This window comes from Caloenas nicobarica, chromosome 30 (genome assembly GCF_036013445.1).
Source record: "Caloenas nicobarica isolate bCalNic1 chromosome 30, bCalNic1.hap1, whole genome shotgun sequence".
In the NCBI taxonomy this organism is placed as follows: Eukaryota; Metazoa; Chordata; class Aves; order Columbiformes; family Columbidae; genus Caloenas; species Caloenas nicobarica.
In genome coordinates this window covers 961,971-987,393 of record NC_088274.1, presented here as the reverse complement: position 1 = coordinate 987,393, position 25,423 = coordinate 961,971, and the positions used below count along the sequence as shown (strand labels likewise).

Here is a 25,423-nt window from a genome sequence, read left to right as displayed (position 1 = left end):
CCAACACAAGGGATGAGAAGGAGAGTGTGGGAGTGGAACGAGAACAGCTCTGGAAGGCCAAGTGCTGGTGCTCCCTGGCAGTGCTGCCAGGCTGGACTCTTTTCCCCTCCACCCATACAGCTCAAAATAGGCCTTGGAGGGAGAATCTCAGAGAAAAAAGTCAATGCAGAGCCCTTTATTTTGTTTAAATATTCAGAGAACATGGGTCCATATTTATACAGCCAGTGGTTTGAAAAGGACAAGCAGAGAGTGAATTAGAAAGGGGATGACAAAAATATAATGACTGATTAAAAAATAAACACCACCAACACATACACACACACAGGACTGGGCCTCCAGAGAGTAACAGTAAAACTGTTATGTGTTAAAGAGAAGATGACGAGTAGTTTATTCTTTTGAAAAGCATCCCACCATTAGTTTCCACAGGGAATCCTTGAGCTCCTGGTTCCTCATGCTGTAGATGAGGGGGTTCACTGCTGGAGGCACCAAAGAGTACAGAACAGACACCACCAGATCCAAGGATGGGGAAGAGATGGAGGGGGGCTTCAGGTGGGCAAATATGGCAGTGATGACAAACAGGGAGACCACAGCCAGATGAGGGAGGCACGTGGAAAAGGCTTTGTGCCGTCCCTGCTCAGAGGGGATCCTCAGCACGGCCCTGAAGATCTGCACATACGACACCACGATGAAAACAAAACACACAAATACTACTAATATACTAACCGCAAGAAGCCCAAGTTCCCTGAGGTAGGCATCTGAGCAGGAGAGCTTGAGGATCTGGGGGATTTCACAGAAGAACTGGTCCAGGGCATTGCCCTTGCAGAGCGGCAGTAAAAATGTATTGGCCGTGTGCAGCAGAGAATTGAGAAACCCAGTGGCCCAGGCAGCTGCTGCCATGTGGACACAAGCTCTGCTGCCCAGGAGGGTCCCGTAGTGCAGGGGTTTGCAAATGGCAATGTAGCGGTCATAGGCCATGACCGTGAGAAGAAAATACTCTGTTGAAATGGAAAAGACAAACAAAAATAGCTGTGCAACACATCCTGTGTAGGAGATGGCCCTGGTGTCCCACAGAGAGTTGGCCATGGACTTGGGGACAGTGGTGGAGGTGGAGCCCAGGTCGAGGAGGGTGAGGTTGAGCAGGAAGAAGTACATGGGGGTGTGGAGGTGCTGGTCACAGGCTATGGTGGTGATGATGAGGCCGTTGCCCAGGAGGGCAGCCAGGTAGATGCCCAGGAAGAGCCAGAAGTGCAAGAGCTGCAGCTCCCGTGTGTCTGCGAATGGCAGGAGGTGGAACTGGGTGATGGAGCTGCCATTGGACAGTTGCTTTTCCTAAGCGTGGGGCAGTGTGATGAGAAAAAAAAAAAGACAGTGAGAAGCCAGGGGAAAGTCCTCTGACAAAAATCAAACCAACTCCCATAGACCCTCCCCTGTTACACACAGACACCCTTTTCTTTTTCTAGGAGAACTTTCTTCAGCACTGTGGCTGGAGCCCTGCTTGGTGCTGGCCAAATGTGCAACCAAAAGCAGGGCCTCTGCCCATGGGCTCTCGCTAAGTCAGCCCAGCTCTGCTGAAGTGCAGTCAGGGAACGGTGGGGACTGTCCTGGTTTTGCTAACATAGAAGGGCTGTCAGCACTTGCTTTCTCAGTGATAAATAACAGAGATGGTGAATGAAGTTTAGGAGTTCCAAGTTTCTTTACACTTCCCCCCATGGTCACTGCAGATTTGGTTGGGTGTCATAAACCCTCAGCATTTCTGCTGTGCTCAGGGAGAACAGAGCGAGTCCTGCAAGGCAAGACAATGCCTGTGGGTCAGTGCAGAGTGAGGGCAGCTGCTCTGTCCCTCTGCCTTGCTCCCAGCTGCCCTGGGCTGGCAGCTTTCTGAGATGGAGGCTGATCACACTGCCATGTTACCCTGAAAAGCCACCAGCCGCTGCTGAGAGCAGAAGGATGCACCTCAGGCCACAACATGACTAACCCTTTCCCAGGTCTCAGTACCCCGCATTTACTCCGGGACACACATGGCTCATTCCCCAGCCCCACAGACTGCATTGCCCACAGCCCCACAGGTCAGAGGAAAGCTGGGACACGTGTTCCCATGGACACACCTGCAGGAAAGGACCCACAAGATCAGGCTGTGACTGCAGCTGAAACTCCCATCCCCAGAGAGCCTGACAGCAAGAACCAGATCACAACAGCAGTGACCCAGAGCAGTGGAGCAAGAAGGAAAATGCGGTGAGGGTGGGTCTGAGAGAGGCCAGGGCAGAGGCAGCCGGGCACTCTGACAGCGTCACCCTTCCCCAGCTGTGCAGCCACCTCCCACACACCAGCATTGCCGGGCAGCTGCTCTCAGCCCCTGTGCTCTACAGAGGGAACTGGAGCTCTGGCTGCACAGGAGCTGCTTCATGCCTTGGAGCCCCCGGCCCTGAGGGCAGAGGCTTTGCTGGGTGGGAGAGGAGGTGAGGGGCTGCTCACAGGAGGGATCTGCATTGGAGGGCTTTGTACAGAGTTTCCCGCATTCTCCCTCCTACAACATTTCTGTTTTCATTTTCCTCTCCTTCCCAGATCATATCCTTGCTGCAGGGAGATTTTCCTCCTGGGAGGTGTTTCCCTGTCCATATCTTTTCCCTGTCAGCACTCACAGACCATCCCACCCTCTGTGCCCTCACTCTGGCCCTACAGATCCTCCCTGTTTGCAGGGCACTGCCTGGGGGCATCTTCCTGTTTGCTGCATGGAAAACAGGACAGGTCAGCCTCAGGCTGGTGGGTTCAGCAGATGTGGTGCTGCTGCTGTCCATAGGCAGAGGAGTGGCTGAAGGGATGTTCCGAGTCTTCTGGCAGATGTGCTGATCACTCAGAGCTGCAGTTCAGGAGTTTCAGTGACTTGTTAAAACTCGAGACCACCTTCTGCATTTATCCTTTCCTACACCTCCCTCCCCCCAGTCTTGGAAGAGGAAACTGAAAGGACAGACTCAGGAAAGCTCGTTATATCTACAGTAATAACTCTATAGACCTTGTGCTTGAAACATCCAATTGGAAGTAGTCTGCAGTGAGCTGGAGCTGTGAGCAGCCCTGACCCACGGAGAACCCAGCAGCAGAAGGACCCTGCCCTGCCGGGGGTCGCTCCTTCCCCCCACGGCTTCTCCCCTCAGTGCTGTTGGGATCATCTCGGGCAGGCTGAGCGCTGACCCTGGCAGGCGGCAGAGTCCCTGCCCCGGCACAGCCCTGGGGTGCAGGGACCCTGCTCTGCAGGACAGCCCTGGGCAGCCCTGGGTGCTCCCCCTGCAGTCACCCTCAGCAGAAGGTGCCATCATGCCCTTTCCCACTGACAGGGCAGCAGGGAAGCTCTGCTCTGGAGTGTGTTCTTCTCTACAACAGAGATAGTGTGAGAGAGACCTGACAGTTCCTGCAAACTGTGTCATGTGCCAGCTTTAGGAGATCCCTCCAGGAAATGCAGCTGCATTGTCCTACATGCAGAGACTTACCGTGTTAGGACTGTGAAGATTTGTCTCTCAATGAGCCCTCAGCAACCTATGACCTGCATTGCCTTTCCCCTCTCTGTGCCTGGCTCCTGTCCCCTCGGTGCTGCAGGCAGAGCCCTCAGCCCTGCTGCGCTTTGCAGAGGAGCTGCTCCTGGGCAGAGCTGTCTCTCTGCAGCGCTGCCGCTTGCCATGAGCTCCCTCTGTCCCAGGAGCCCAGCCCAGCTCAGCAGCACAGGAGCAGCCATGATGTCCCTTTCTCTGGCCACTTGCGGCTCTCTCCAGGAGTCCCTGGGGCTCCAGGGAAACAGCCTTTGAAACAATCTCAAGTAATCAGTGATGTAGATTTTCTCTCTTCTGCACAGACACTTCCTTCCAGCATTGTGTTCTTCGTATTTAAAAATAAATTGGTATGAGAATCATCTTTTCTTCTTCCGTCATTAGACAGGACACAAGGAATGTTACAGGAAACGATCTAATTTCTCTAAGTTTGGGGAGGAATATCCTCATTTGAGGGAATTTAGCCATTTGATTCTGATTTTATACTCCTAGGACTAGAGAGACATTCAGCAATCTTGGGCCATGTCATGTCTGTGCTCTGAAGCGAAGCCTTTGCACACATGGGCTCTTGGACACTTGGTACCAGGTTTCCTTGGGGCAGGTCAGAGCTGGGCTGGTGCCACAGCTGGGGTGGTTCAGCCCAGATGGGAGGCAATGTCCTCAGCCAGGGACCTGACTGGCCGAGCTGGAGCTGTCAGTGTTGCAGACAGAGCTGTGACACGGATGGAATAAACTGCCAAGGCAGGGTGGCAGAAATTAGTTCATCTGGTCTTCAAGGACATCAGCCTCCAAGCACAGCAACAGTCCAGATCAAAACTCGGTCTAGACGTGTAAGGCAATACAAGGAACAGTTAACTAAAAAATAAAGACACGGCGTGGCCACTGATGAAATTAATAAGGGAAAGAGTTGAGAATTTCTTTGTCCTCTTGTCCTCCATCTTCACCAGGAAGGTCTCTCTGGACTCTATGACTGGAGGCAGAACAACCAGGAGTGAATGGAGATCAAGTCAGGGGTCACTGGCACTAACTTAATCCTTTCCAGTCTATGGGACAGGAGGGGCAGCATCCCAGGAGCTGAGACAGCAGGACCATGTCACAGTGAGGCCACTCTCCACCTTCTTGGAAAGCTCATGGAGACTGGGGGGACTCCCTTACCACTGGCAGCTCTCACACATTGTGTGTACTTTTGAAAAATGGCCAATGGGTGAGAAGGAGAACTCAGGGCTGTGCCCCAGAACATGTCCACTGGGACCCCATTTCTGGGTGTCTGGAAGAGAAGGTGACGGGGTTTACCCAGGGCAGGTTGTGTCTGTCCATCCTCTTTGCTTCCTGTGAGGAAAGGACAGGGTTGCAGGACGTGGGGAGAGCAGTGGTGGTCTGTTACCTGGCAGTCAGCAAGGCATTCAGCATCATCCCCCACAATATTCTTGTGTCCAAGGAAGGATAATAGGATCTGCACTGGTGTGTAAGTAGATGGGTAAAAACAATCTGGATAGTTGGGCTTGGAAAGGTGCTATAGAAAGGGAGAAACTTCCCAATCCTGAGGACAGTCAAGCACTGGAAGCTGTTTACCTGGAGTGCACATCCACTTTACCCCAGAAAGTGTCCAAGATGTGTTTGGATAAAGCCCTGAGTAATCTGGTCTGACCCTGCTTTGAGCAGGAGGTTGGTCAAGAAACCTCCCGAGGTCTCATCCAGCCTTAATGAGGCTGTCCTTTCATCCCCTTCATGTGTTCAATTTAGGGAGAGCTCTCAGGATCTCTCTGACTAGAGGAATAATTCACATGAGGTCAAGGGCTGCTTTAAAAGTGCCCCCAAACAGTCCTGACCACATCTTGTGCATCCCTTTTCATTTGCCCTAACCTAGCATCTTCTTTTTTGCTATGTCCTCATGCCCACCTTGTTGTCCAAGTCTTTGCTTCACCAGCCTCCAGGGACAGGGACCTCGAGTGGTTGTTTCCTTCACAGCTGTGTCAGTGATGGCCCTTCGTGGGGTCCCAAACACCCTCAGAAACTTGGGGTTTGCTTCTGCCTTTCACTTCATTAGAGCTTTGTTCATTCTTTCAGTAGCTGAGTTCAGGATTACGGCACCAGAGGGCTCACTAATATCTAAAATGCCCTTTCATGGCAATCCTCCGTGCATCATTTTCCAAAGGGCTTCAAGTCTGGTGTGGGTGATCAGAGAGATTTCAGGAACAGCCAAACAGAGAGCATTTCCATAACAAATAGCCATAAACCAGTATTTCTTCTGTTTCCTTCCCTGCTCGTCCTTCCCTCCCTTTCCAGAACAGGTGGTCTCAGCAGTCTCCTGGTCATATTGATCTGGAGAGTCTCCTGATAAAGATTGAAGATGTCAGAAAAGTGGGTGCTTAAATCACCTCGTGAGTGAGGAGACAGGCCAGGACAGCTCAAGAGGAGTCACACTCCTCTGGACCAAGAGGTGGGTGTTCCTGGGAATCTCAGGTGCCACAGCACAGCGATACTTGTGTTCAGGGAGCTGGTGAAATGACCCATTTCCTTTTCTGTCATGGTGTCTGAGTTTGCTCAAGTAACTCCTGACTTGAGCCCCATCCACTCCTGGGTGTTCTCCAGACTTCTGCCTTCAGGAACAAAGCCCCAGGAGACCTTGCTGGTGAAGATGGAGGCAAAGAAGCTGTGAGTAGTACCTCAGTCCTGTCTGCTTCTACTCTTACAAAGTTCAGCAGCAGGTCCTGGTTGATTATTTTACTGTAGGGAAGCAGTGTCAGCTCATCTGGCTGCCCTCAGCCTCCCCTGCAGGTTTCAAGTCCAGGGCAGCTGTGGCATCATCGCCACATCAATGGAAAATGTTTCTAAATTCCTCCTTTACATCTCAACACGCTCCCACCTCCTGTGTGTTGCCTTTTTCCCCTGGAGCTCCGTCAGTTCAGACGAGCAGCCTCACAAGATAAATGCTACTTCTCATGGGTACTCAGAGAGATCATTCCCGTTCTTAGAGCAGGCTGTCCTGTAAGGCCTGTCAGATTTCCTGAGCTCCTTCAGCCTTCAGAGCTGCTTCCCTGGCACCACCTCTATCAGCGCTCCCAGTCATGTCAAAGTCTTCTCCTCTGGAGCCCACCAGCCTGTGCTCTGCTGCTGGCCTTCCTCCCTCCCCTCTGGTGCCTGGGACCCCACTGTTTCTGCTCACACCAGCCAAGGTGGACACTGATGTTCACATCCTCGACCAGCTCTGCCTTGTTTGCCAGTTCCAGATCCAGGTGAGCATCACCCTTGTTGACGCACCAGGCAGACATGTTAAGAACTTGGCCCAAGATCCTCTGTGCTGTTGGCACCTGCCGCTTTGCCTGGCCAGTGAATGCCAGGGCAATTACAGTTCCCCGTAGGAACCTGCTCATTGACTGGAGACTTCCTCTGGTTGCTGATAGAACATCTTTTCCATTTCTTCTTCATGGTCAAGGAGTTTGTAAAATCCAACACGTTGTCACCCTGTATTGGGTTTACATGGCCAAGTCTTGCAACTGGGCTGAGTGTGGCTGTGCTACAGTTGTCACCTCTCTGAGAAAACAACAGGAGTTTGACCGACGTCAGACAGAACTGATTTCAGCTGGCTCCAAGATGGACCCACTCCTTGCCAAATCTGAGCCACTCCGTGATGCTGACAGCACCTCTGTGATATTGTCTTTGAGAATGGGTAAAAAACACTGCACAACAGCAGGTGGGAGAGAGGAGGCAGGGAATGTGAGGTAAAAACACTGCAGACACCAAGGATATACCCCATGGGACCCAAGTAGGTCTGTCAGCAGGCCAAAGCCTGCTCTCCGGAAATCCTGCTCTTTGCCTTGTTATCATCTTCCAGGAGCCTCAGCTCTCCTTTCTCATCCCTGACTGCTACATCCCTGACCAACTCTTTCTGGTTTGTAGGTGGGAAGTCCCACAAGGTACCTCACCTCACTGACTCCTCTGTTGTCTATGAAATCCAAACCCATCCTGGATGGCTGGTACCTTGCAAATATTGGTATATCTTAGGTCTGCTGTGAGGAAACGACCCTGTAAACATGAGGCTACTTTCATCTGTCTGAAGGAGGCCTCATCTAATTCCTCTTCCTCATCAGTGAGTCTGTAGCTGATGTCCACCCACCACAACATTGCCCATGTTGCTCTGCCCTCTCATGCTGACTCCTCAGCTCTTCAGCTGATATTCTCTGTCCCCAGGCAGAACTCCACACATTCCTGCTGCTCCCTCACATAAAGGGCAACTTCCCCTCGGAGTCCAGACCTCTGGCATGATGAGCACCAGACCCCCAAGACCCCCCAGTTTCTCCAGGAGGGGCTATTTGTAGTGCCCTGAAACTCCTCATGATGTAATCTTTGGAGAGACACCCTCATCAGGATAAGCCATCTGCATGCAAACATCAAGAGCTAACCACAAATGGATCTTCAGTTCAGGGAGGGTCCAGACCTTGAGAAAATCTGGGATTCCGCCATCACAAAGCTCTGAAAAAGCTTTATGGGGGCAGGAGAAGAACCCCATCCATCAGGACAGACCAGGACCTGACACGCTGAGCAGTGACCCTGAGGAGAAGGGCCTGGGCACTACAAGGGCCGCCACACAAGCCCGTGCTGCACGCTCACCATGAACAAGGCAGCTGCACACGGGGCTGCATGAGGAGGAGCGTGGGGACCCAGACACCTGGAGTTCTCATCCCATTCGGTTCAGCACTGGTGCGACCCCACACACACGGGTGTGTGCCAGTGTGCAGCTTCCCAGTTTGGAGAGCTAGGGAGGAACTGGAGAGTGTAGGGCTCTGCCAAGGCAGGGTTCAGGACCTTGTGCACATGGTGTGGGATGCTGAGGGACCTGGGCTGCTTTGGTCCAGCAGCGCTGGGGAGGCTGCAGCAGTGTAGGAGGAGCCTGAGAGTGCTTGAAGGGTGGTTTCAGAGATGGTGGAGGTTTTCTTCATAGTGGGAAAGAGCTTGAGAAAGAAATAATGCCACAAAGTGCAGGTGGGTAGATTCCGGCTGGACATGCGCAGAAAGTAATGTGAGTGGAAGGGCAGTGCTGTGGTGGAGCAGGTCACCCAGAGGGAGTCTGCATCAGCCCAAGGCTTTGTGCTTCAAGGAGCAGCTGGGGAGGATGGAGAGAGATCAGCAAAGGAAGGAAGATGCTCAGACAAGAGCAAGGTGGGGCAGCAGGGGGGATGTCTCCAGCCTGCAGGGAAAGAGGTGCAGGTGATGCCACAGCATAGCACAGGCTGTCGTGGAGATGATCAAGGGATGTAAAGAGGCTGAAAGCCCCCACCAGACATGAGCTCCTTCTCCCCTCAGCTATGGCTGTTGTCTCCAGCACCGATGCCTGTGAGGAGACACCTTGTCCTTACAGCACAGGGGCCTCATGGCCTCCTTGTCCCCAGCCAGGAACCTGGGAGGTGTTGGACCATAGTCCTGCCCTTGGCCTTGCACAGCCCCACATCACACTGTCCCAGGAACAGCCCTGGGCAACGTGGGAGGGATAGGATCTGCCTTCCCAGGGCTGGGGGTCAGGGCTTGGCCCTTTGGTTAATGAAACACATCCAGGTTTCCTGATCATCAGAGAGACCTTCACCTTGTTTTTCCTGACCTGTCGTCTCCGCCTCCAGTTTCCTTCTCTAACCAGACGCTGGGGTCAGTTCCTCAGTAGTGTTCCTCAGTGGGACCCATTAACATTATAAGAAACTTTGGAGTTTGATTCTGACTTGGACTTCTTGAGAGGTTTCTTCAACTTCCTCCAGGGTCTGAGGTTCATGGACTCAGCACCAAAGCCACCAGAGGGGTCATTAAAGCGCCTCGTGCTGCTCCTGTGCTGCTGAGCTGGGCTGGGCTCCTGGGACAGAGGGAGCTCATGGCAAGCGGCAGCGCTGCAGAGAGACAGCTCTGCCCAGGAGCAGCTCCTCTGCAAAGCGCAGCAGGGCTGAGGGCTCTGCCTGGGGATCTCAGGGAGACGGGCAAGGCAGAGAGAGGTTAAAGGTGGTCAGGACTGGGAGGATGACTGAGAGCTCACTGGAGGAGAAATCTTTGCAGCCCTTGCCATGGTAAGTCTCTGGGTGCAGGGCAATGCAGCTGGAACTCATGGAGGCAACTCCAAAAACTGGCACAGCCACAGCTGGTGGGATCTATAAGGACGGGGATTTTGTCAGGCAATTTCAAACAGCTGTGAAGCCGGGTGAGCACCCAGAGGTGCCCAGGGCTGTCCTGCAGAGCAGGGTCCCTGCACCCCAGGGCTGTGCCGGGGCAGGGACTCTGCCGCCTGCCAGGGTCAGCGCTCAGCCTGCCCAGAGAGATCCCCACGGTGCTGTGGGAGGAAGGAGTGACCCCTATGAGGGCAGGAAGGGAGCTTGTGCTGTGGAGAGGGAGTTGTGTGATTCAGGGCTGCTCACAGCTCCAGATCACCCCCAGGACTTTTTCCAAGTAGATGCCTCAAGGAGAAGATCAATGCAAGGATTACCAGACAGATAAGAAGCCTTCCTGAGCCTTTCTTTTCAGTTTCCTATCCCAAGGGTTCAGAGGTGCAGAAAAAGATAAAATGAAAATGAGCCCTCATGCTTAAAGAAGTCACTGAGACTCCTGAACTGCAACTCTGAGTGATGAGTACATCTCCCAGGAGGCTCACAACATCCCTTCACCACTCCTCTGGCTGTGGACAGCACCTGCATCACCTTTGCTGGACCCCTCAGCTTTAGTCTGACCTGTCCTGTTTTCCAAGCTGCAAACAGGAAGATGCCCCCAGGCAGTGCCCTGCAACAGGCAGGGGATCTGTAGGGCCAGGGTGAGGGCACAGAGAGTGGGATGGTCTGTGAGTGCTGACAGGGAAAAGACATGGACAGGGAAACACCTCCCAGGAGGAAAATCTCTCTGCAGCAAGGATATGATCTGGGAAGGAGAGGAAAATGAAAACAGAAATGTTGTAGGAGGGAGAATGCGGGAAACTCTGTATGAAGCCCTCCAATGCAGATCCCTCCTGTGAGCAGCCCCCTCACCTCCTCTCCCACCCAGCAAAGCCTCTGCCCTCAGGGCCGGGGGCTCCAAGGCATGAAGCAGCTCCTGTGCAGCCAGAGCTCCAGTTCCCTCTGCAGAGCACAGGGGCTGAGAGCAGCTGCCCGGCAATGCTGGTGTGTGGGAGGTGGCTGCACAGCTGGGGAAGGGTGACGCTGTCTGAGTGCCTGGCTGCCTCTGCCCTGGCCTCTCTCACACCCACCCTCACCGCATTTTCCTTCTTGCTCCACTGCTCTGGGTCACTGCTGTTGTGATCTGGTTCTTGCTGTCAGGCTCTCTGGGGATGGGAGTTTCAGCTGCAGTCACAGCCTGATCTTGTGGGTCCTTTCCTGCAGGTGTGTCCATGGGAACACGTGTCCCAGCTTTCCTCTGCCCTGTGGGGCTGTGGGCAATGCAGTCTGTGGGGCTGGGGAATGAGCTGAGTCTCCCCCAATTAAATGCCATCATTAGGACCCTTGGCTGTCTCCTTGAGGTTTTCAATCAAAGCTGTGATCATCCCTCCAGGATGCAAATCTGTCATACAGCATCCTTGTGTTATCTGAAAGTGCCATGAAGAAACACAGACATGCTGTGACAGAGAAAATGCTGTTGGGTTTGTGAAATGAGCCGTGTGTGTCCTAGGCTAAATGTGGGGTGCTGACACATTGGGAAAGGGTGAGACATTGTGGTCAGAGGTGGATCCCTCTGCTCTCTGCAGTGCCTGGTGGATTTTCAGGGTACCACGGGAGTGTGATCAGACTCCATCTCAGAAAGGTGACAGAGGGACAGAGCAGCTCCCCTCACTCTGTACAAAACCTTCAGGTGCCCTCTGGTCATGCAGGTCTCGCAGCAGAAGTGCTGAAGTTTTCTGTCACCCAAGAACACTCCCCAGGGGAGTTGGGGGGCAGATGTAAAAAACATAGAACTCTTAAACTGCCTTGCCACCTCCCATTCCATAGCACTGACACTGCAGATGCTGATAGGCCATTCTGCATTGGCAGTGGTTTCATCTGAGAAAGCTGAACGCCAGGACCGATCCCTGCCCCTACTCGGTTCTCCAGGGTTGGATTGATTTATCAAGAGCCCATGGGCAGAGGACTTGCTCTTCATTGCATCGAACAAGGCTCTGGCCATGGAGCTGAAGGTATATACCCTGGAAAAAGAAAAGGGTCTGTGTCTGTGACAGGTGGAGACTCTATGCAAAAAGCTTTTCATTGTATTTGAACAAGTCTCACCTAACTTGTCACAGTCTTTTCCTCCTGTGACAGAGCCCCATGTAAGAGAAAGCAAATGTCCAATGGAAGCTCCATCACTCAGTTCCTCCTCCTGGCATTCTCAGACACACGGGAGCTGCAGCTCTTGCACTTCTGGCTCTTCCTGGGCATCTACCTGGCTGCCCTCCTGGGCAACGGCCTCATCATCAGCACCATAGCCTGTGACCAGCACCTCCACACCCCCATGTACTTCTTCCTGCTCAACCTCGCCCTTCTTGACCTGGGCTCCATCTCCACCACTGTCCCCAAGTTCTTGGCCAATTCCCTCTGGGACACCAGTGCCATTTCATATACAGGATGTGCTGCCCAGCTCTTTTTTTTTCTTTTCTGTGCTAAAGCAGAATATTTTCTTCTCACGGTCATGGCCTATGACCGCTACGTTGCCATCTGCAAACCCCTGCACTACGGGACCCTCCTGGGCAGCAGAGCTTGTGTCCACATGGCAGCAGCTGCCTGGGCCACTGGGTTTTTCTATTCTTTGCTGCACACAGTCAGAATATTTTCACTGCCACTCTGCAAGGGCAATGCCCTGGACCAGTTCTTCTGTGAAATCCCCCAGATCCTCAAGCTCTCCTGCTCTCGCTCCAACCTCCGGAAACTTGGGCTTCTTGTCTTCAGTGCCTGTTTAATTTCTGTGTGTTTCATTTTCATTGTGTTCTCCTATGTGCAAATCTTCAGGGCCGTGCTGAGGATCCCCTCTGAGCAGGGACGGCACAAAGCCTTTTCCACGTGCCTCCCTCACCTGGCCGTGGTCTCCCTGTTTGTCAGCACTGCCATATTTGCCCACCTGAAGCCTCCCTCCATCTCTTCCCCATCACTGGATCTGGTGGTGTCTGTTCTGTACTCTTTGGTGCCTCCAGCAGTGAACCCCCTCATCTACAGCATGAGGAACCAGGAGCTCAAGGGTGCTGTGTGGAAACTGATGACTGGATTATTTTCTGAAGCAGTAAACTGCCCATCATCTTCTGCATAACAGTTACAGTGTAAATTGTTGCAGGCCCAGCCCGTTTTCTGTATTTTATGTTGCCGCTTGTGGTTTTTCACTTGATAATATTGTTATCCCCTTTCCAATTCACTGTCTTCTTTGTTTACTGAGAGGCTGTGTAAATGAGCAGCTTTGCTGTATCTGTGTTTAAACAAATTAAAAGGCCTCACAGCCTCTATTTTTTACTGAGATTCTTCCTCCAAAGCCTATTTGGAGCTGCAGGGAGAGCTCCTGTGCATGGGTGGAGGGGAAAAGATTCCAGCCTGGTAGCACTGCCAGGGAGCACCAGCACTTGGCCTTCCAGAGCTGTTCTCGTTCCACTCCCACACTCTCCTTCTCATCCCTTGTGTTGGTGCAAGGCCTGAGTGCTCTGGCAGCCTGGTCACCGTCCTGCTGTGTGTGAGTCCTGTGAGCGGAGGCAGGGACAGGCAATGGGCACTTGTGGGACAGAGCTGGCCTCAGAACAGCCTTTCCAGAAAGAAAGGTGAAAGGCTTAGGTCTTCATTCAAACTTTTTCTCAGAAACATTCTGAGAATGTGGCCTGAAGATCAAGACACCAGGGCACAGCTGAACAGTGTGTGTGTGCAGGGCTGGGCACACAGCAGTGTCCTCTCACAGCCAGGCCTCCTGCCAGAGACCTGCAGGACCAGCAGAGCAGGGTCTGGGCTGTGCCATGTGCACTGGACCCCCAATGCAATCTGCCCCAATCATCATGGACCAATCCCTCACAACCTCCATCTCCAGCACTGGCCTCTCACCCCAGCTCAGAGAGGTTCTTTCTCCCTCCATGGAAAAACACTGAATGAGTGGGTCAGAAGTCCATGTTTGCATTGTACAAACGAGATGTGAGAATGAATGTCATGTACATGAGGCGAGATGAGCCCAAGTAAGCACAAATGCTGTGAGATATTCTGGGGGTACCATTTTGCACCTGGGACACGGCAACCCTGGCTGTACAGACAGACTGGGGAATGAGATGCTGGAAAGCAGCTCTGCGGAGAGGGATCTGGGGGTTCTGGTCAATGGCAAGTTGAACATGAGCCACCAGTGTCCCTGGAGCCAAGAGGGACCCGTGTCCTGGTGCATCCAGCACAGCACGGCCAGCCGGGCAGGGAGGGGATTGTCCCGCTCTGCTCTGCGCTGGGGCGGCCTCACCTGGAGCATTCACTGTGTGCAGGGCTGGGGACACAGGATCAAAAGGAGATAAAGCTACTGGAGAGTGTCCAGAAGAGGCTACGAAGTTGGGGAAGGGTTTGGAGGGGGCGGCATCTGAGGAGCAGCTGAAGTCACTGGGTTTGTTCAGCCTGGAGGAGACTGAGATCTCTTGGCGGTCTACATGTTCCTCACAAGAGGAGCTGGAGGGGCAGGAACAGAACTCTTCTCCTTAGTGACCAATGACAGAACCTGAGGGAATGGCAGGATGATGTGCCAGGGGAGGGTCAGTTGGACATGAGGAAAAGGTTCTTCACCAAGAGGTGCTGGACACTGGAACAGGCTCCCCAGGGAGGTGTCACGGCCCCAACCTGACAGTGTTCAAGAAGAGACTGGACAACGTCCTCAGACACACGGGGTGACCTGTGGGGTGCAGGGACAGGAGTTGGAACCGGTGATCCTTGTGTGTCTCTTCCAGCTCAAGAAATGATTCTATGGCTTTTTTATCTTTCTATTTGGTATTTTCTTCTTCATTATCATAGGTATAATTTTTACTACTACATATTTTCATTTCAATTTTTTAACTTCATTTTTAAAATTTTCATCTTTATTTTTGTTAATTCCAATTTTAATCTGTTTTTAACTCAACGCACGAGTGTTCTCTACTGTTTCCCTTCACTTCTCTCCCCCGTCCCGCTGTGGGGAGGGAGCGAGCGGCTGCGTGGGCTCAGTTACCGGCTGGGGTTCAACACGACGGTCCTTTCTCCAGCCCTTGTTCCATCCCATGGGCGTCAGGCTCAGGTCCCACACGATCCAATACGTCCTCACCAACCACCGCTCCCCTGCCCACCCTTTGATGTCACACACACACAGTTGCCCTCAGCCCATGGGCCGCCCTGTGAAACGTCCATAAAATGTCACAACTCCCCGTTGAGCTCATGGAGTCCGTGGCTTTGGGCTCCGTCTGTTCCGTGGCCACTCCGGACAGCACAGGTGTCTGTTCCGTGGGGTCACGGGCACCAAACCCAGCTCGGGTGGGAACCAAGAGGGTCCCCTCGTGTTCAGGGCCCAAAGCGCCACCTGCAGCATCTGCCCGTCCTTTTGAGTGCCCAGAGCCTCCTTCTTGGGGCCCAAATCCTCATGTTCGGGGTCCCAACGTGTCTTTTATCACCCACGGCCTCTGATCAGGGCCCACAGTTTCATGTTTGGGTGGAGCTCGTTGCCTGGCAACAACCAACCGGAAGTCTATGGGGAGTCAGGGGACCCAGGACAGCCAATGGCATTTGAGGAGGCGGGGCAAGTCATGTGATTGATATGTACCCAGCCAATCCAGCTTTGAGGCCTGCAGGAAAGGTGGCGAGAGCTGACCGAGCTGGGCAGCGTTCAGGGGCGGGCTGTGCTGGCTGCACCAATCACAGCTGGCGGGAGTGCAGCACATGGATGATTGACAAGTGGTCTGACCCATCACTTGGTAGGGGGGGAAACGAGAAATCCCAGCCGGCCAATCACAGGAAACATTACCTCAGGGCAGGGTGGGCACTGTGGGGGGAGTGACCCCTAAGGCAGCCAATCAGATCCAGGATCACCTCAGGGGAGGAGACTGACAGCCCTCCCGCCCAATGGCGGCGCAGCCCAGGCTGAGGAGGCGGCGGCTCTGCGGGCGGCCAGGCTGAGCTTTGCCGTGGCGCCCGTGGAGCTGCCCCAAGGCTGAGCAGCCCCCGGCCCAGCCCTGGGGCCCTTTTTCCTGCAACTGGGGCCCTGGGGATGTTGTTGCTGCATCTGGCTCAGGTGTGCGTGGGCTGCTCTGGCCTTGTTCTCCTGGGCGGGGGGAAATGGTACCGAAAAGTCGGCAAAAAGGTTCTTTAACACGGTTTGGAAAGTGGTAAAAGCAGCACTTTTGTTACAGCGCCGGACACTCGGAAGATTGCTGCTCTGATCGAGCGTGTGTGTGATTCGCACTTCTTGGTATTTCTTACATACACCTATTGCATATTCATTTGTTTCTCCCGCTTAGTTAATGCATCAAACATAAATTATTTCCATAACCCCACCATAACTTTGCTGAAGTCCATCCTTGGTACTCGAGAGGCTTCATCAGGGTCTCTGGTGTCCCCGGTTTCTCCCCAGCTGCTGCCCCCCCGGTGTCGGCTTCTTGACCTGATTGCTTGATTGTGCATTTTCCCCTCTTGCTGTCTTTTTGTCCTTTTTTTTCTTTCCTTTCTGTTCTGTTCCCGGTCCCATCTTTTCTCACTGTATCCCCCTGTCCAGCTGCTGCCCCTTCTTTCCTCTCTCCCTTGCTCTGTTTTTCCTCTCCCCGTCTCTCTGTCCCACTGCCCACCACAGTTGTTTATTCCTTCAGTGCTGTCCCGCCCCCTGTTCTTTGTCCTTTCTCTGTCACTCCATCCCAGTCCTGGTGTATTTTTCATTTGTTTTTTCATCTCAGTCCTGAACCATTACTACTTTTTCTCCTTCCACCCCTTTGTCCTGCTCCCTGCCCCTGTCTTTGTCTCTCCTTCCCTTTGTTCTGCTGCCCATCTCATTTTCCCTTCCTGCTCCAGCTCTCTGTCCTGCTCCCTGCCCCTCTCATTCCCTCTCTGTTTCTCTGCCCTTCTCCCTGTCTGTCCCCCGCTCTGTTTTGCTGTCCTGCTCCCTCTGTAGTTTTTCCACTCTCTCTGTCACTCTCTCCTGCTCCCTGTTACTTTCATTTCTCACTCCATCTCTGTCCTGCAGCCCAAAGCTGCTTTTTGGTCTCCATCTCTGCCCTGCTGCCCAGCCCAGGCCTTTTTACCTCTATCTGTGCCCTGCTGCCTGTCTCTTCTTTTTGTCTTTCCCTTTGTGCTGCCTCCCTGACCCTTTTTCCTCTGTCAGTGTTGCCCTGTCCTGCTCCCTGTCTTTGTGTTTCTCTGAACATCTTTGTCCTGCTCCCTTTCCTTCATTCTTTCTTTCTCTCCCTGTCCCATGTCCCTCTTCATCTCTTTTTTTCTCTTCTGTCTTTCTCCCTGTTCCTGCTGATTGTTTCTCCATGTATATCCTGTTCCCTGCCCCTTTTATCCTCTCACTGTCCCTCTGTCCTGCTGCCTGTCCCCATCTTTTCTCTCTTTATTCTTGCCCCGCTGCCTGTCCCATTGCTTCTGGCAATCGACCCCTGTCCAGCTGGCTCTGCCTTTTATTTTTTGTCTCTTCCTCTTTGCTGCTTCTCAGCCCTCCTTTCCTCTTCCTCCAGCTCACTGTGGGTTTTCTCCCTTTGTCAGTCACTTCATCCCCATCTTACCTTCCTTTTCTTTCTCAGTCCCTTTGTTCTGCTCTCTCTCCTTCCTTTTCTCCATCTGTACATCCCCCTCCCTGTCCCTGTCTTTCTCTACCCAACTTTCCTTCTTCTCCTTCCCATCCCCTTGTCCCTCTGTCCTGCTCCTCCACCCTCCTCTTTCTTCCTCCCTGTCTCATTGTGGCTCCTTGTCCCTATTTCTCTTGATCTCTCCATCTCTCCAGCCTTTTCCCTGTGTGTTTCTTTCTCTCTGGGCTCCTCTCTCTTCTCTCTTGTCTGATTTGTCTCTTTCTAGTCCTCTGTCCTTATCCCCAGCAGCTCCAACTGAATGACCAGGTGTCGCTGTGCTCTGGTATTTGCTGAGCACTGCCCTGGGGAAGATCTGTGTCTGTAGGGCTGGGGATCATTTAGGAGCTGGTCTCCTCCTGCAGACGGCAGAGCCGGGTGTAGTTGTGGCAGAGGTTGTTCTCAGCTGCTGCTCTGTGCAGCTTGGGGAAAGAGCCGGCTGGGGACCTTCTTTTGAAGGAAGGTTTCTTGTTCTGCGCTCACTGCTCCTCGGGACCCTGCACAGGAGCCGTGTCGGGTTCTGCAGGGACGGGTGGGACCTGCTGTGATTCCTTGTGAATGTGAACTGAACTTGTCCTGGTGTCCTCCAATGAAACCAGACTGACTGTGGATGTTTTTCTTACCAGCTCCAGTGTCAACCTACATGCTCGGTGCGAAACAACAAGAGACCTTGTGCTGTTTTCCAGATGTCAGTGGCTGCAAATCAGCTGAGAACATCATTGCCTTAGGTAACGGGGCAGGTGGTCTGTGATCAGGGATGTGGATTTGCATGGCGCTGCTTTCAGGAATGTTTTCTGGTCTTGCCACTTCAAAGCCCTTCCATTTCCTGGAAATTTTAAGATGGCATTTCTTATTCTGAGGTTCAGACTGGAGTTGGACTTAATGTTGAGTGGCTGATATAATGGGCTCCATAAAATAAGAACGAGAATCTTGCTTTTTTGTAGTTTGTTTTTTTTTTTTTCTCACACCATCTGAACTTCAGTAAGCAAGAGGAAGAGTGGTTGACAGAGTCTGTTTTCTGAGAGTAACATGTTCCTGTACCTTTCCAATCTTTCTATGGTGCAGGATTTCTGCCCTTGCAGAGAGGACTGCAAAACCCGCTCCTGTCAGGTTGGACTTTGCCTCCCAACGCGGTGCAGCCTCTTCCATTGCGACATCACCCACTGCCGCTGATGTCACAAAGCAGCATCAGCGCTGAGGTCGGCACAGCAGGGTATAAAAGCAGGGGTCTCCCTGCGCCTTTGTCACTCTCGATCTTGAGGGAACTGAGATCGCAGAGCTTTTGGTTCACTCGTGAGCGAGTCAGATGCTTGTTACCTGCACCTCAGCAGGTACCAAGAGGCAGACGGAAAAGGTTGAAGTTCTGAACAGGTATGTTTGAAAAATCCTCCTCCCCTTTGCCCAGGTGTGTTTTCCACCTCATCAGCTGGGGTGGGTGGAGGGTGGACAGGAGAGGAACACGAGGGCAGCCTGAGAGCTCGCTCTGGAGCTGGTGGAAGGCAGCAGCCGCCTTTCAGCCTCTTCATGACGACAGGGGCAAGGCCCAGAAAGCCTTTGATCTCTGCAGAATGAGGGACAGGTCTATTTTGGATCGCATGGAGGGAGTCCCAAGCAGTGGCCCCGATACAGCCTGCCGTAGGGGCACAGGCTGAACCTTCTCTTGAGAGGGTGGAGAAGAGGATCAGCACAAGTGCCCATCGGGTGGTGGGCAGGAGAAACAGCATTCATCATGTGCCTTCCATTTCCAAAGAATACCTGTCCACCCCACAGACGGGAAGTGTGGCCACAGCTCTTGTTGCAACTCCTGCTCTTAGTCCAGAGTCAATCTTGAGCCCTTTGTCCCTAACGAAACAATCGCTGCCATGACAATTCCTCCACTGGTGCAGCTGGTGACAACCCCAGCAGTGACTCGAGCTGCTGCAGGACCAAGCCAACGCACACGCCAGGAACGCCAGGCTCAAGGGCTGCAGTCCCTGCTGCTGCTCTCCAGTCTGCTGCTGATCTGCACGGGAACCACCAGCTTCACCAGCCTTTTCCTCCTTGTTGCTCTGCAGGAAGATGAAGGCACTGAAGGCAACAATCCTGGTGCTGCTTCTCGGCCTGTTCTCTCTCGGTGAGTCTCTGCAGAGCTCTGACTTGAGGACGGTGCTTTAGGATGAACTCAGGGCTCCATCCTGTCCTGTTCAGCTTCCCCCGCTGTGACCAGAGGAGCTCAGCTGAGAGCAGAAAGTCCCCGACAGAGCTGTGCCAGTCCCTGCTCCAGCGGGATGGGTGTGGGGGTGAGGAAGGGGTGACTTGCCTTCCCCAGGAGGGCTAAGCCAGTTCTCTTCAGCCGAGGGAGAGGCCGTGGCTGAGCTCTCCTGCCCCAGGGGGATGAAAATCTTTTCCAGGACAAGGAGCACAGTCCAGGGCAGGGAACGCCCATCTCTTGCGGAGCCCGTACACCATGATGGCCACTGTCAAAGACAATAAGAGGAGAGACAACAATGGCACTGGGGAGAGACACAGAAAGGGGAGAGGGCAGCCCGAGGCACAACCCAGCCTTAGACCAAGTTCTAAGCTCTGGTGCGCGTCTGACAGGTGTTTACCACGTGGGACGACTTGGCGCCTTAACACTCTGGAGCACTGCAGCGGAATTAGGAGACCTGAGCGAAATCCAATCCCTGCCAGACCAGCTCCGTAAGGTCCAGGAACAGCTTTATAATCTGCGCTGGAGCGCAAAGGATGTGGCTGAGCGGGCTCTCCATGAAGGCGTGAAGCAGGGAAGGCTCCCAGGCTTTACCGGACGGGTAAGGGCACAAGGCAGAAGGATCTCCTCAGGGGTTTTATCCTCCCTCCGGCACGTATCCTACTCCATTCCCTGTCACAGCCAACAGGCTGGTGCTGCTGGAACAAGTGCTGTCATGGCCACGCTTCCTTGCCTGTCTGTGCTGCCTGGCCTGGGGCCTCTCCACTGGAAAAGCCCCTTCCCGCAGCTCCAGCATTCAGAGCACTGGAGTGAGCAGCGCCCCCTTTCTGATCCTGTCAAGCACAGCAGAGAAAACCTGGGAGGCTTCCAGGCAATTTGGGTCTTCCTTCCATCTCATATGGGCCTTGTCCCCATTCACCTTGGCTGGCCTTGCAGGGGAGCTGCTTGCCCCCTTCCTTTTCCTTCCAACAGGCGCTCTCCTTTGTGTTCCTTCCCAGGCGGTTCAGGAGATCATCAATGAAGCCCTGGAGAAGCTGGAAGAAATGCAGGTCCCGATGCCTGATTACGCCCTAAAATCAGCAGGTACCATGACACTGTACAAACAAACCAGTTCCAAAGCGCTTCCTGTCCAGATTGACAAGATGGCCATTGGAACGTGCCCAGGGGTAGGAGAGAAGGGGCAAGAAGTCAAGGGTCACCTTGTGCCCCCACTGACAGAGTCTGTAATGGGCCAGACCCCATGGGAAGCACAGAAAGCCTGATTCACGTTCTTGTCTTTTTCCACGGCCCATGACTCCCTGCTGTGTGTTCTAGAGGGGTCATTCCAGTTAGAAAGAGAGGAACCCACTGTAGGACATGGATGACAACTGAGAAGCTTTTTCAAGTCAACAGTGCAATATTCCTCCCAACACTGCCTGATGATTCTGCTCATGTTTGAATTTCCAGGGGCTGCTGTCATTCATTCAAGGACTTCTCCATCCCTCCGGAATGACAAAGCCAAAGTCTTCCTGTACTCCATGCCGGTGATGGATTACATGAGGTCCCCTGAGCTTGTTCTTGAGGTAGGCGCACCAAGAAGCAGTAAAACAGAGGTCAGGAGGATGAACCACACACGCTGCTCTAGAGTTGCCTTTCTCCCCCGTCTTTGCTCCTCGAAGCTTCTTCTCCTGCCTCCTTCTTGCATGGACCTGCTCTCCTCCTGTGTCTCCCTGCTGAGTATTTCCTGTCCCAGAGAGCCCCAGGTTCTCGGTGGGAGCTTCTACCAGGCCAGGCTGCTCCTGCAGTCTGTGTCTGCCCAGTCGCTGTGCAAACTGTCAGCACGGCACAGAAGGAGAAGGGCAGAGGTGCCTGCAGAGCTCTGGGAGAGGGCCAGGGCAACCTTCTCCATGTCAATGTAGTTTCTTCTTTGTTCAGCCAGAAAATCATCCTGGAAGCTGCTGGCCCTTCCCAGGAAGTCAAGGACAGGTCTTCATCAAGCTGTCTGAGCCAGTGATTCCCAGAGCAGTCAGCATGGACCATGTCTCAGGGACAGCGTTCCATGGAGAAAGTATCTCCGGAGCTCCAAAGAACTTTGCTGTCTACGTAAGTGATTTCTCTGGAGTGGGGGGCAGGGGGTTGCACAGCATTTCTAAGCAGGGGGTGAAGGTGGTTCTGAGAGTGGAGTGGCCTGAAGCTTCCTCCTGGCTCTCAGAACAAAGAGGCTCGTTGGAGTCGCTCCCTCCCCATTGTATTCCTCTTTTATTCAATGGACCACTCTAAAGGAAGCTTCTGGGGCAAGAGGCTACTCCAGGAGCCATAGGGAAAAGGAGCTGGACAGTGCATGGTCCTAGACCTTCTTGGCTTCCAATGCCAGTGGCATTTGTGATCCTCAGGCTACCTCCCTCTCACTGGGAGCGTCTGCTCCTTTTCTGACTGGCAGCTTGGACTCGTTGAGTAGGCAAGTGTGGCGTGCTGCCCACCTGCAGCTTCTCATCTTTTCCTTGTGCTCATGGTCCTTGGACTATGTAGCTGAAATAAGCCTGTGCTTCGTCGACTGAAGTTCAGTCTTGCCATGGTGGGCCAGACGCTCTTGTTTTCTCCACCCCTGTCCTTCTGTAGGGCTTCAAGGAAGAACATGATGAGCAAGGAACATTCCTGGGACAGTTCACCTTCCTGGCAGCGCTGAATCCCAGTCAGACCTTCCAGCTGAAGGTATGGGGACAAAGAGGGGGAGAACTGTAGGAGAGGAGGAGAAATGCGGCTGGATGGGGAGAGGCTTCCCTGCCAAAGGGCTACAGGCAGCCCTGTCCTTGAACGTGTGCCACGCTGGCCTTTCTTCTGATTTAACTTCCTGGTGGCACATGACTGGACTGCCGCTCTTCTTCTCTTTCATTTTGGGTTTAAACTTCAGCACTTAGAAGCGCCACAGTTGAAACTACAATCAGCTTGACTGTCTGGACCCCAAGTGCACACGAGAGGCCACATCCCGTAGGATGCACGACTGCTGCTCTGCCAGTTAAAGACCAGAAATACTGGGCTTCCTGAGGATTCTGTTGGTGCTGGCAGTGAGCAGTGACAGGGAGGCCATTCTGTTTCTGTGGCTTCCTAGAGAAGGCAATGAGGCATTTTCCTGACACCACCACTGGGTCTTCTGACTGTGGAAGCCTGTGCCCCAAAGCAGGCGAGAACTTTCCAGCGTATTTGCTGAGGCATCTGGGTGCTGCTTCTTCCTTTACTAGTTCTCATGGCCCAACGAGGTAGAGCAGGATAAGAACATCTTGCCCACGAGATGTCCAAAGCCCTCGCGGGGCAGCTGGAAGGAAGCTGTTGAACGAGGCCGTCGCTGCGGCACTTCTGTCAGTGGTCACGTACCAGAGAGGAAAAGGCGACTCATTTCTTCTTGTCGTTTCAGAACGAGCTCCCTGGGGTCGTGAATTACATCCAGCTGCAAGTGCTGAGCAACTGGGGCCACCCGGACCACACCTGCCTGTATCGGTTCAGGGTGCACGGTGATCCGACCAAAGACGGGGGAGAGGGGCCAGTTTCATCTATCAATAAATTCCATTAATGTTCACCAAGTCGAGTTCCAGTCTGCTTTGCTTGTGATGCTGACTGGTCCTCCCTGAGCTAACTGCAGCTCCCTGTCCTTCTCTCAACCCATCAGCTTATGGGAGACTTCAGGAGTCCACAGCAAGATTTTCCTTATTAGGGAAAACAGGAAAACTCAGTCACAAATCTGCAGAAAGCCTGACATCCACATGCTTGCTGCCTCCACAGGAACATCAGCAAGGCCCTGCCTGTACACCAAAGATTAAATTAATGGACAGGTTTCCTGTGCAGGAAGCAACTAAGGATCAATGGAACCATCTGTTGTTACCTGTTTTCACAAGAGGCCGATGCTGCTTCGGCGTCCATCTTTCAGTGTTTTGCCAATGAGAAAATGGGAGTGTGTTTTTTTCTAAGAAGGAAACCTTAACTGGAAAGTTGGTTCATGGCTCATTTGCCTCCCTGTGCCTATAATCGAATTAATAGCTCAGGAACCGTTACAGAGTGATTAGCAAAGCAAACTCAGGACACTTCAGAGATCCCATAACCACACGAGTGTGCCTTTCCTTTTGACCCCGAGTTCCCCAACCCCAAGGCAGGAGCAGGCAGGGCAGTCGTTTCCTCGAGTCACACCAGGGAGGAGAGAGCAGGAACAGTGCTTGGCACTCAGGGCTGGCAACAGCAATTTGTGCTCTGAGCTGGGGCTTAGTCCATGTGCAAGCCCAGCACGGATCCAGATACCAAACTGAGGGTGTCAGTTCATCCCCGCTGCCACACACACGCTGCACCTTCTTCCATCTTCTGTTTTCCAGCGCCTTCCACCTCTACCCAACCCTAGGACTAACCCATGTCCCTAATTACCTCCAGTCTAAACCTCCCCTGGCACAACTTGAGGCCATTTCCTCTTGTCCTATCACTTGCTCCTTGGGAGAAGAGGCCAACACCCTCCATGCTCCAACCTCCTTTCAGGCAGTTGTAGACAGCGATCAGGTCTCCCCTCAGCCTCCTGTTCTCCAGGCTGAACCCACCACTTCCCTCAGCCGCTCCTCATCACACTTGTGCTCCGGGCCCTCAGCAGCTTTGTCGCCTCCTCTGCACTCTCTCTAGTGCCTCAATGTCCTTCTTCTGATGAGGGGCCCAAAACCAAACACAGGATTCAAGCTGCGGCCTCACCAGCGCCGAGCACAGTGGCAACAATAAAGTGTGGCTGATGTTCTCTCTTGACCACGCTCCCTTCCCCACTAAGGAAAAGGAAAAGGAGGAAAAGGGAGAAAGACTTACAAGTTGGATAGATTTATAAAACAAAACAAGACAAAAATTAAAACTTTCCTCGTATTACTAATAATGAGACAAATAAGGCAAAATATACAAAACCAATATTGTATTTCCCAGAGTAGCCAAAATGCTGCCACAGGGGCTGGTGTCACAGCAGAGGCTGCAGCGAAGACATCAGGAAGTCCTGGACTGGACTCGGCAGTGCACAGGAACTGGATTCAGGGATGCAAGGACTGCAACCAGGATCAGGGTTGCAGGCAGGACAACGGGCAGGCTCCTCTTGAGATGCCAGCCATGGACCAAGAGCCTGAGACCCTTGTGATCTCCCAGCTTTAAACTGTGCATGACGTGGATGGCATGGAACAACTCGGTTTTCAATTGGCGTCACTTGTTCTGTCTACCCCTCCCTGCAAGTACAACCTCCTCACTTATGGGACATAAGAGATTCACCAGCGATGTTGGCTGCTATAGCAATAAAATATAGTCCTAGGCCTTTTCTGCATACCAGCCCTACTGTTAGCTCAGTACAACTGTCAATATTGGCCGTTGTCAGCTCTGGAGCAGACAGTGTGTGAAAAACATGCATCCAACTGCAGAAATATGCAGTTACTTAGAAGAGCTTAAGCTGAAAGGAAAATTCGCTAAAAGACAGTTAGTCTTGTTTTAACGAAAAGCAGGACAGCCCTCATCACAGTCTGCACCTTCCTCAGAGAGGCAGCAGAGGTGAGGGGCCAATGTCCTGTCTCGGGTGACCAGTGAGAACAGGACAGGTGGAAATGGAATGAGGCTGCGTCAGGGGAAGTTCAGACTGGACATTAGGAGAAAGCTCTTCACTGGAGGGTGGTCGGTCACTGGAACAGGCTCCCCAGGGAAGTGGTCACGGCTCCCAGCCTGTCAGAGGTCAAGGAGTGTCTGGAGGATGCTCTTTGTCTTGTGGTTTAGTGTTATGTGGTCATGCGAGCAGCAGGGAGCTGGACTCATTGATCCTTATGGGGATCTTCTAACTCGAGATATTCTTTGATTCTGTGATGTTCGAGCTCAAGAATAGTCCATCCCAGACCCACTTGTGTGTGTGTGTGTTTGTCTCTTTCTGGGCTAACTGGGGAGATGAGGAGATCTCTGGGAGGGATCTAAACCTTACATGTGTCATATGGATGAATATTTTCCACT

At 53.0% G+C, this 25,423-nt stretch overlaps 1 pseudogene; it reads right to left on the bottom strand.

The window, feature by feature from the left end:
• Positions 1-387: 387 nt before the first annotated feature.
• LOC135999821 (olfactory receptor 14A16-like) lies at positions 388-2,049 on the bottom strand (annotated as a pseudogene).
• Positions 2,050-25,423: the final 23,374 nt, after the last annotated feature.